At 38.4% G+C, this 12231-nt stretch overlaps 1 protein-coding gene across 12 annotated transcripts in view; it reads left to right on the top strand.

Moving 5' to 3' along the window:
* The window catches only part of MYO9A (myosin IXA), a 307192-nt gene that overhangs the window by 1772 nt on the left and 293189 nt on the right, over nucleotides 1–12231 (top strand). The gene's annotated exons all lie outside the window — the stretch shown is intronic.

The raw sequence follows: 12231 nt of genomic DNA, 5'->3' as shown, positions 1-12231 counted from the left end.
TTGCTAGAAAAATAAGACTTGTAGCTTTCCTTAATCCCTGAATACTTCGATGTCGGTTTAATAATAAACTTTTGCTGCCTGGTGCTGCTGTCTTGCTTCTCCAAGAAGCAAGTACAGAAATCATGCAGTGTTCACTGAGGTCATTACCAACAACAGCCTTCTCGATAGCAGTAAAATGTTGAATAAAATGTTTGTAGAAGTTGAGCTCCCGAGTTGTCAAGAAAGAAACGTAATGTTCCATCAAATGATCAGTACGTAATTTTAATATTGGTATAAAGATGAAATATAAAGAGGTCTTTGTAGTCATACACACACACAGTAAAAAATGTTAAAGTAACAGAAGGAGAAAATCACATTAAAATTATAGATAATAACAAGACGTAAAAGCCAAAAGTTTCAGAAGAGTAATGTAGTAAAAAGTTTCTGTTCCGCCTTCATTCTCCAGCCACCCATTTTTCCTCTTTAGAGGCAACCACTATTTCCAGCTTCGTGTGTATCCTTTCTGAGATATTTTCGATATATAAACCTATATACATTTATATTTTTAAGACACTATACACAAATGGTTGCCTACTTTACCCTCTATACATAGCCTGTTTTTTTCACTTAGTGCTACATCCTGGAGATCATTTATTAGCAATACATATGGAAGTGCCTCATTTACTGGCTGAATAGTATTCCATTTTTGTGGACTGGAGGTTATTTTTGGTTTTTTGCTTTTACCAACAATGCTACATGCTTTTCTTTTAAATGTATCTGCTGTTATATGTATGTTTAAATAATTTTGTGATTTGAAAAAAATTCCTCATGATTCTTTTAGGTTGAACCTACAGAAAGGATGTAACTAAATGTCTCATTGAACCTCTGAGCTTCCACAGTGTGACTAGCTGTGGTAATTATATTTATTAAATTATTGAAGGATTTTAAAGCAGGGGACTGGAATGATCAGATTTGCATTAAAAAAAGTAATTCTGGCTGTAGTGAATTGAAGAGTAGAATAAGGCTAAAGGCAGGAATATTAGGGTTATCCAGGCAAATGGTGAGACTGGATCTGAACTTGGATATTGGGAGTTGAGTTGGTGATTTTATTGTATTTGGGGTTGCGGAGAAGTTGCATAGAGGATAAAATCTAGGAATCTGGCTTGTGCCTTTCACTGAGTTGGGGATTCCCATAAGGAGTGGGATTTTATTTTTATTTTGTCAAGGAAGAGGGATAGGGGGTTAATTTGTGACATGTTCAGTTTAGGTGACTATAGTTCTGTCAGATGTAGATGACCATTAAGCAGCTGGATTTGTGGCTGAAGCGCAGTGTCAGGTTCTGGGTTGATAGTAGTAGATTTTGGAGGCAAAATCATACAGAAGGAAGGAGAAAAGGTTTTAGGATGGAAACCCAACATTTAAATTACAGGTAGAGTTGAATATTTAAATTAGTAAATTACATGATTAAGTTCCTTAAAAAAAATCTTATTCTAGTTTAAGCATTAACAGTGAGATTCACTATCTAATATATGAATTTTTAACAGTTATTTTCCCTTAGTTATTTTAGTACTATATAGTTCCTGAGGGAAATTGGGTAAACTTAGAGTTTTTTTTAAGAAAGTACCTCAATAGAAGTTAGCAATATAAACTCCATCTTTCCTAATCATTTGGATTATACTATGTGGAAGTTTGTTCAATCTTTAATAATTGCAGAGAAGTGTAGGAGGTTTGAAAATATGATTTCCCAAGAATATTAAGGTTTTTAGTTGGAGTGATTTTTGTTTATATTAACTCAGTTTGAAATAAATATTACTCAAAGACTTTTCAGACATTTTAAAAACCACAGTATTGACTTAATGTATTGATTCCTAAGTCTAGAACTGCTGTCTACAGTGCTTGCCTTTGCTCTAGACCCCTGTAAAAGCACTGCCAAAGGACATCACTACTTTGATTCACATTTCACAAACACTTCAATCCAAACATTTAGGAAACAAAACTCTTCCTGCCTCTTTCCCCCCCAAAACGACGGGGAGAGATTCCTCATGAAACCTTCAGGAACCTGGGAATTGCCCTCGGCTTCACTCTGTAGTTCACTGCCAACATCCAGTTTGTTACTGTCTAGTACGTTTTCCCTCATGATATTTCAGGTCATTCCTTGTTACTTTTTGTTGCCTCTACCTTATTTTAACTAAAAATATCTGTTTATTTGGCTTCTGTAATGCTGAGTGGTCTTCTTACCTTCTGTCTTCTGCCTCTTGTTATGCCCTCCAGTTCATTCTCTTGACTGCTGTTGAATTAAGCGTTCTAAAATGCTCTTTTAGCCAAGCTCTTTCAATAGTGGGGAAGAGACTCAAGTTACCTTAAGTAATGAAGTGCTTATTGAAAGGAACTATACACAGGGGAACCCAGGAAAAGTTAAACAACTTGCTCTCAAGAACAAGAACCTAATAAAACTTACTCTCAAGAAGAATAAGAACCTAATAAAGCTGGAGACTTCACTCCAGTGCTGCATTGTTAACTTGTCCTAGATACCCTTTCTTTCTTCTCCAGTTTTTCCCACCATGTCATAGCTTCCATTTATTCCTAATTTCTGCTCCTTATAACTACTATGTGACCCCATGCCAGCATCTCACCTCTTGGCTGCAGTCATTTTAACTTCAGCTCCTGTTGCTAACCATTTCCTTTTCCCTAGGATTTTCTGATTTGAATTCCCAAGAAACAATTTCTTTGGCTCAGCTCTTTTTCTCATTGATTGCTAACAAGTGTGTGTACTTAGGTTATGTCACCATTCTTGGCCATTTATTGTTAGCTGTGTGCTTGTATGTATATATGGGTATGGGGAAAGATCTTAGTGGTAGAAAGTATGGGGCAGTGTGCAGGCTCATTTACCGCGAAATGGGGTTGTGAGCGTGGCCCACACCATAATTTTGACATGTATAGTAGAGATAAAAATCAAATCATGTTCTTCCCTATTGAAAAATCTTCAAAAAAGCTGTCTCATTGCTTTCAGGATAGAGTTTAAACTGTAGCATGGCATGTATATGAGATCATTTATAATCTAACTCTTAATTCTCTAGCCTTTCTTCACTTGCTGTCTTCCTTAAATTCTTTAATCCACTCTTACTGACTTTAGGCTTCCTCTCAGGTAATGTGCTTTCTGTCTTATCTTTTACATTTGATGTTCTATTTCCCTGATTTCTGCTTTCTCCTTCCTTTGCTTGGCTAATTTCTGTCTGACCTTTAGGATTCAGTTCAGATGTATATTCTTCAGGAAGCTTTCCTTTACCCCTTTCAGATTAAGTTAGGTACCATTTTTATGTGCTCCTGTAGCACATAGTAATTACTTCTATCATAGCTATCTAATGAAATTGCTTCGTTACTTATCTGTTTTCTTCACTAGGGTTTGACTACTTTGGTAAGAGGGATGATATCAGTGCTTTTTAGTAAGACAAGTTTTTAGATTGAGCATTTTAAAAAATATAAGTTAAAAAAATAAAAAAATAGGTCTCACTATGTTGCCCAGACTGATCTTAAACTCCTGGACTAGAGCCATCCTCCCGCCTCAGCCTTTGAAAGTGATAGGATTACAGGCGTGAGCCACTGTGCCCAGCCTAAAAATATAAGACTTTATAAATTATAAAATATACAAAAAGTACATAGCTGGTAAATACATAGGTCAGTGAATTTTCACTAAGAACATACCAGTGTAACCAGCACCTACATCAAGATACAGAATATCACTAGAACTCTACAAGCTGCCTCATGCCTTCTTCTAGTCACTAATCCAGCTCATAGAGGATTTAATTTACATGGGAAGTCCTTTAACATATAGGTTTCTGTACCTATTTTGTGTGTATCTTTAGATATACAAGGAATATAGGTATTAGAATTTTGATCCTGTAGAAAGAACATACATAATTTATGTTACAGAAACAATTATGTCATAGTTTCATACAATAGACAAGTTCAAAATAACATAATACTACTAAGGTTTATTTGTGAGATGTTATATTTAGGTAGGTGTTTTTGTTCATACATTTAATATGATTTTGGAGTGGCAGAAAATAATATGATAGAACAAAGTATATTTGCTGAAAATGGCCTGTGAATTATGAGTGGTAAATATGCTTGGGATAGGTATAGTAAACACGTAAAGCGCTTTCCAAGTAGTGTTAGGCCTCTGGGTTTTAATGTGAATTATGTTGCTGGCATATTTTGGCAGTGGGGTCATCCAGCGGGCAACTGAAGTGTAATTTTACATGTACAGTGAGGAACGGACTAGCTGTCCTGTTATAGACAGCTGGCTTGCTAAAAATTGTGGTTTTTTTTTTTTAAACAATTAGCAATAATTTTAGAACATAGTAAACTCTAAGATTGTGTAGCTCTTTGAATATATAACTCTATTCTTTTAAATATTCTTTTTCCTTAGATAGGCTTTCATATCTGTGAATCTTAAATCCATTAAGTGGAGAGAATATGGATTTTCAAACCTAGATTTCTAACAGACCTAGATTCAAGTTCTAGCCTCATAACTTTTGAACTGTCATTTATGGGCAAACCATTTAACATTTGTGAGCTTGTCAGAATTTTCATCTCTCAAATGGGGATGATTGGGAGATGGAGGTGGAGGCAGGAGGATCACTTGAGCCTAGGAGTTTGAGACCAGCCTGGGCAACATAGGAGACCCTGTCTCTACAGAAATGACAAAATTATTATTAAATAGCTGAGTGTGGTGGCATTCACCTATGGTCCCAGCTACTTGGGAGGCTGAGGTGGGAGGATTGCTTGAGCCTGGGAGGTCGAGGCTGCAGTGATCTGTAATCATGCCATTGTCCTCCAGGCTGGGCAACAGAGTGAGACCCTGCCTCAAAAAAAAAAAAAAAAAAAATTGGGGATAATATTTGCCTCATAAGACTATCACTGGAGTTAAAAAAAAAATTTATGTGAAGCACCGAGCATATAGTAGGTACTCAATAAGTCTTCCTTTTCCCTCTTGAATACATCTATTTCTTGTTTATTTATTAATTTTTCTTCTTCTTCTTCTTTTTTTTTTTTTTATAAAGACAGTCTCGGCCTGGCGTGGTGGTTCACGCCTGTAATCCCAGCACTTTGGGAGGCCGAGGTGGGTGAATCATGAGGTCAGGAGATCGAGACCATCCTGGCTAACACAGTGAAACCCCGTCTCTACTAAAAATACAAAAAAATTAGCCAGGCCTGATGGCGGGTGCCCGTAGTCCCAACTACTCGGGAGGCTGAGGCAGGAGAATGGCGTGAACCCAGGAGGCGAAGCTTGCAGTGAGCTGAGATCGCGCCACTGCACTCCAGCCTGGGCAATAGAGCGAGACTCCATCTCAAAAAATAAATAAATAAATAAAAATAAGACAGTCTCACTCTGTCACCCAGGCTGGAGTGCAGTGGTGCAATCTTGGCTCACTGCAACCTCTGCCTCCTGGGTTCAAGTGATTCTCGTGCCTCAGCCTCCCGAATAGGTGGGACTATAGGTACGTGCCACAATGCCTGGCTAATTTTTGTATTTTTAGTAGAGACAGGGTTTCACCATATTGACCAAGCTGATCTTGAACTCCTGACCTCAAGTGAGCCTCCTGCCTTGGCCTCCCAAAGTGCTGAGATTATAGGTGTGAGCCACTGCGCCCAGCCTGTTTCTTGTTATGTTTAAATATGAAATCAGTAATTTTTTTTTTTTTGAGACAGAGTCTTTCTCCGTTGCCCAGGCTGGAGTGCAGGGGCGCGATCTCTGCTCACTGCAAGCTCCGCCTCCTGGGTTCACGCCTTTTTCCTGCCTCAGCCTCCCGAGTAGCTGGGACTACGGGTGCCTGCCACCATGCCCGGCTAATTTTTTGTAGAGACGGGGTTTCACCGTGTTAGCCAGGATGGTCTCGATCTCCTGACCTTGTGATCTGCCCGCCTCAGCCTCCCAGAGTGCTGGGATTACCGGTGTGAGCCACCGTGCCCGGCCGAAATCAAGAATTTTAAGAATTTCATTGTGTGACTTTTAGAAAAAATGGCTAATCAAAGTTTGTTGCTAAAAGAAGTAGATATTAGGACAGTCTGTCTGCTAGTTGTCTTTCAAGTGTGATATTTTTCAATTAAAATATTTCTTGTGGCATTGGGGCATTAAATTTTTTTGAAAAAATATTGCAAAGAAATGCTGCTCTTGATGTCTTAGCATATAGGATTAATGGATTTTAGAATGTATTTGATTCAGTGTGAGTTATCATAACAAAATGTGTTCTGTTTGTTAATGACAAACATTCCTTAAATAATTGACAGATTTTAGTACTATTGCTGTTTGTAGTGTGTAAGTATTTGTTTGAAATCTGTTTGCTTTTATTGATCAGATGATAGTGGACTGAGTAATCTCTGGAATTTTCTTTCTTTTTTTTTTTGAGATGGAGTCTTGCTCTGTCTCCCAGGCTGGAGGGCAGTGGTGCAGTTTCAGCTCACTGCAACCTCCGGCTCGTGGGTTCAAGCGATTCTCCTGCCTCAGCCTCCCAGGTAGCTGGGATTACAGGTGCCTGCCACCATGCCCAGCTAATTTTTGTGTTTTTAGTGGAGACGGGGTTTTGCCATTTTGACCAGGCAGGTCTTGAACTGCTGACCTCAGGTAATCTACCTGCCTTGGCCTCCCAAAGTGCTGGGATTACAGGTGTGAGCCACCACATTCCGTCTGGAATTTCCTTTTTGTTTTTCTTCGTGAGACAGTGTCTCACTGTATTGCCCAGGCTGGACTCAAACTCCTGGGCTCAAGCAGTCCTCCCACTTCAACCTCCTGAGTAGCTGGTACTACAGCTGTGTGCCACTACGCTGCCTGGCTAGAGATTTTTTTTTTTTTTTGATGTAAGGGAAAAAGTTCTTAGGTGACTGTGTGGACATGTTTATAAATGATTTTTAGATTGTATTTTTTTGCCTTATTATTATTATTATTATTTTTGTGAGACAGAGTCTCTCTCTGTCGCCCAGACTAGAGTGCAGTGGCGCGATTTTGGCTCACTGCAACCTCTGCTTTCTGGGTTCAAGTGATTCTTAATTCTTGTGCCTCAGCCTCCCAAGTAGCTGGGATTACAGGTTAATTTTTGTATTTTTGTATTTTTAGTAGAGACAGGGTTTCACCATGTTGGCCAAGACTGATCGTGAATTGCTAACCTCAAGTGATCTGCCTGCCTTGGCCTCCCAAAATGCTGGGATTACAGGCGTGAGCCACTTCACCCGACCAATATTTTTGTCTTATTTTGCTTTTGCAACTCTATTTTCTTTTAGTTCTCTTTCTTTCCTCCGCCGTTTTATAAATAAGATCTTAAAGAAATAGAAAAGTTGGAAGGGAACACTAATATGTCTATCACTTGAACACTAATATGTCTAACTAGATTCAAAAGATAATGTTATGCCATCCTTATTTGCTTTATTGTTCCCTATGTGATTATGTGTGTGTGTGTGTGTGTGTGTATATATGTGTGTGTATATGTATATTTATTTATTTATTTATTTTTAGACGGAGCCTCCCTCTGTCGCCCAGGCTGGAGTGCAATGGCATGATCTCGGCTTACTACAAGCTCCACCTCCTGGGTTCCTGTCATTCTCCTGCCTCAGCCTCCCGAGTAGCTGGGATTACAGGCGCCCGCCACCATGCCTGGCAAATTTTTTGTATTTTTAGTAGAGACGGGGTTTTCACTGTGTTAGCAAGGATGGTCTCAATCTCCTGACCTCGTGATCTGCCCGCTTCGGCCTTCCAAAATGCTGGGATTACAGGCGTGAGCAGCCACCGTGCCTGGTTGTGATTGTATATATTTTTGCAGAACCTTATGAAAGTAAGTTGTGCCTGCGTGCCGTGACTCACATCTGTAACCCCAGCACTTTGGGAAGCCGAGGCAGGTGGATCACCTGAGGTCAGGAGTTTGAGACCAGCCTGGCCAACATGGTGAAACCCCGTGTGTACTAAAAGTACAAAAAATGACTGGGCGTGGTGGTGGGCACCTGTAATCCCAGCTACTCAGGGAGGCTGAGGCAGGAGAATCACTTCAGCCTGGGAGGTGGGGGTTGCAGTGAGCCGAGATTGTGCCTTTGCACTCCAGCCTGGGTGACAAGAGCGAAACTCTGTCTCAAAAAAAAGTTACACGTATCGTAACAAGTTTACTGCAAAATACTTAGTATATATTTCCTAAGAAATACATATTTTTCATGTCACCAGTGTACTGTTACCCACACCTAAGAAAAATAATACCCTAATTTAATATTGAATTTATATTTGAATTTTCCCAACTGTCCTGAAAAATGTTTTTTTCAAAAGAGAGCTCAGTTAAATTTTTGCATTTCATTTGATTATCTCTTTTTAGTCTCTCAATCTAGGAAGTTCCTTCCCACATTTCTCTTCCCTATGACATTGAAATGTCTTTGAAGAGACCAGTCATCTTGTAGAATGGCCTGTTTTCTAGAGTTTTCTGATTGTTTCTTGGATTGTTTAACTTGTTCTTCTGGTGCTTGTATATCCTGTAAACTGAAAGTTATATTGTAAAGGATTGAATAGATTCATGTTAAAAAGTTTTGGCAAGAACACTTCATAGGTGATGTTGTATATCATGTCGTGTATTATGGGAGGCACATAATATCAGCTGTTCTACTATCAGTGACGTAAGTTTGAAAGGTTTAAGGTGGTGTTTGCTTATGTCTCCATTTTAAAAGTAAATTTTTCCTCCTGTTATGTACAGTAATCTGTGGGACTGATACTTTGGTAATACACAAATATTCCATTTCTCAGTATTCTTTCTCTAATAATTTTAGCATCTTTTTTGATCCTTAGGTCTTTAAGGATTGCAAAATGGTGATTTTTCTAATTCTGTAATTCTTTTTCATTTAATAGTTATTCAGTTAATAAGAGCTTTGTAACCGTTATCAACTGGGAGTGAACAACAGTTCCTATTAAAAGAGAACAGTAAACGCTTAATTTTTTCCTTACTTTTTAGAGGGAGGATTTGTGCAATAGTCATCTATGATTGTAGCAAATGAGGTTTTTAATGGTCTCATGACTTTTGTTGTATTATAGTCATTTGGAGACTTTTTTTTTTGATGCTCAAATTGTCTCAAATAAGGACAATGGGAGCTTCTTCAAACAGGTTCCTGAATTATTTTTTCCTGAACCCATTAGTCTTTGGATGATTCCTTACTTTTGGGTACATGATATCTTGGCTCACCATGGATTTTTCCTGCTTTAGACTTGGAATCAGCAATTTCTCCAAGAAGCTTGGTCTTCTTACAGTGGAGGATTTTATCTATTTATATATTTATTTAATTAAAAATTTTTTTTTTGCGGGGGAGGGGCAAAGTCTTGCTCTGTCACCCAGGCTGGAGTGCAGTGGCATGATCTTGGCTCACTGCAACCTCTGTCTCCAGGGTTCAAGCAATTTTCCTGCCTCAGCCTCTGGAGTAGCTGGGATTACAGGCACGCGCTACCATACTTCACTAATTTTTGTATTTTTAGTAGAGACAGGGTTTCACTGAGTTGACCAGGCTGGTTTGGGACTCCTGACCTCAGGTGATCTGCCTGCCTCAGCCTCCCAAAGTGCTAGGATTACAGGCATGAGTCACTACACCCTGCCGAGATTGTATTTAGAAACCACTATTTAGATGCTAAGTATGCTCCTTGTTATTGGGCTGTCATTGAGACTCTGACAGGAGGGAGTAAAAAGCATGATATCGTCTTGATAATTCCGATTCCAATTTAACATTATAGGTTTCTTCCTTCTCTTCTCCCTACTCCTCTTCCTCCTCCTCCTTTTGGTTTGTTAAATTATTTTTGTTTTAATCTCCTTTTCGTTGAAAATCGTAGTTTTTATTAACATTGACTTATTTGTTTTTTGTAAGTGTTTATAAAATCGTTTCAAAAATAAACGAAAGTGCTCAGCGGGACTCAAAATTTCTTTGCATTTCTTTTTGTCCTTAGACTGTGTCCTGCTAAGAATGTACCTATTGTAAGTAGGACTATGTTTAAAAGTCACTTGAAATAATTATTTTCTCAGTTTGATTGTTACCAGTTTGATATGCAGTTAGGTCTACTTATTTCATTTTAGGATTTGCTTTTCCTGTTTTTAGACTTAATTTGGCTGTGTGCTATGGCGCACGCCTGTAATCCCAACACTTTGGGAGCCTAAGGTGGGAGGTTCGCTTGAGCCCAGGAGGTTGAGGCTGCAGTGACATGTGATTGTGCTGCTGCACTCCAACCTGGGTGACAGAGTGAAACAGTATTTCAAAAAAATAATTAAAAAAAACACCCTTGATTTTATTCTTTGAATATGTAAAGCATTTACATAGTTCAGAAAGAGAAACCATTTAAAAGTTATACTTAGGAATCTCATTTTCTTTGTTTTTAGAGATGAGATCTTGCTCTGTCACCCAGGTTGGAGTGATAGAGCAAGTGCAGTGGCACAATCATTATATCACTACAGCCTTGAACTCTTGGGTTCAAGCCATCCTCTTGCCTTAGTCTTCTGAGTAGCTAATACTATAGGTGCGTGCCACTGTGCCTTGCTAATTATTTTTTTAAATTACGTTTTATTTTAGTAGGGATGGGGTCTTGCTCTGTTGCCCAGGCTAGTTTTGAACTCCAGGCCTCAAACTGTCCTCCTGCCTCAGCCTCCCAAAGTGCTGAGATTACGGGCATGAGCCATTGTGCCTGGCCAGGAATCTCATTTTCATCCCCATCTTTTTCATCCTGTTTTCTCACTTCTCTATACGTAACCATTTTTTTAAGTCTTTGATTAATCATTCTAATATTTTTCTTTCAAAAATAAAATGTATGTATGCTCTTTTCATATACCAAAGGTAGTATACCATGTATTCTGTTCTGTACCTCTTCTTTTTTTCCACTTACTATATGCTGGAGAGGACTTCGTATTGGTACATAAGATGTTTCTCATTCCTTTTTATGGAGACACAATATTCTATTATACGGATGTACCATAGTTTTATTCAGTGAGTTTGGTTCTGAAGGATATTTATGTTTAATCTTTTGAACTATGTATAAGTAATACATATTGAATAAATTGATTAAAAATTAAAGCTTTCCCAGCATTTCGGGAGGCTGAGGCAGTAAGATTGCTTGAGGCTAGAAGTTTGAAACCAGCTTGGGCAACATAATGAGACCCTGTCTTTACAAAAACAAACAAGAAAACTAGCCAAGCATTGTGGTGTGTGCCTGTGGTCCTATCTACTGGGAAGGCTGACATGGGAGGATCACTTGAGCCCAGGAGATCGAAGTTAAGGTGAGCCACGATGATCATGCCATGGTTGTAGTCCAGCAGCCTGGGCAATAGAGCAAGACCCTGTCTCTAAAAAGAGAAAAAAGGAAAAAGAAAAAAGTTTCTTTCCCAAGTAACTGAGAAGGAGCTGATTTTTTCCAGAAGTGTCTTGAAGCTTGCAGAGGTATCTTTGTTCTGTTTTGTTGTTGTTGAGATAATTTTCGGAAAAAAACAGTAGATATATTTTGGTATGGTGCCTAGGTCTGAAGGGACAGTAGATGATTTGCCTGCTTTGTTTCACTGTTTCCTGACTCCTTGAATCATTAGAACTAAAAAAAAGTCCATGTCTTGGATGTTTTCATGTAAGGATACATTCTGTCTTCACTGGTTTTTCCCCAAAATTCCCCTCTTATGTACATCTTACCTACCATTTCCCCTTAACTTTAACCTTTCTTCTGTCTCTTTTTTTGTCTTAAGTCTCAGATTATATATAGGATTCTAAGCATTTAATGTACAACTTCTTACAGTATAGTAGGGCAGAACAAATGTATCCTATGAATGAAAAGAGAAAGAGATCAGGAAAATGCTTAAGGCAGAGGGAAGAGTCTGTTGGGATATAAAGAATTCAATCTCTGGGCTTGTAGAATGAGAATTGGTTTAGGGAATCATTCAGATCTAAATTGTCTTTTACTCCATTTAATTAGAATGGAAGTTGTTTCATTTATTGATCAAAATATTTGAGCATCTACCGTGACCAACTTCCTGATGTGTAGGCACTGTGGAGGATACAAAACATTTTGTCATTATGGTAGCTTTTAAAAAATGCACGCTAGGTACCAGACTTATATTACCATATATTAAATTGCCATAGTAGTTATAGGCAGTTGTTATTTTTCCTTTTCATTCATATACTGATGCTCCCTGACTTACAATGGGGGTTACATCCTGATAAACTCATTATAAGTTGAAAATACTGTAAGTCGAAAATGCATTTATTATACCT

This window comes from Macaca thibetana, chromosome 7, assembly GCF_024542745.1.
Source record: "Macaca thibetana thibetana isolate TM-01 chromosome 7, ASM2454274v1, whole genome shotgun sequence".
Classification (NCBI taxonomy): Eukaryota; Metazoa; Chordata; class Mammalia; order Primates; family Cercopithecidae; genus Macaca; species Macaca thibetana.
The sequence above is the reverse complement of the archived record's forward strand: the minus strand, read 5'-3'. Positions and strand labels throughout refer to the sequence as shown.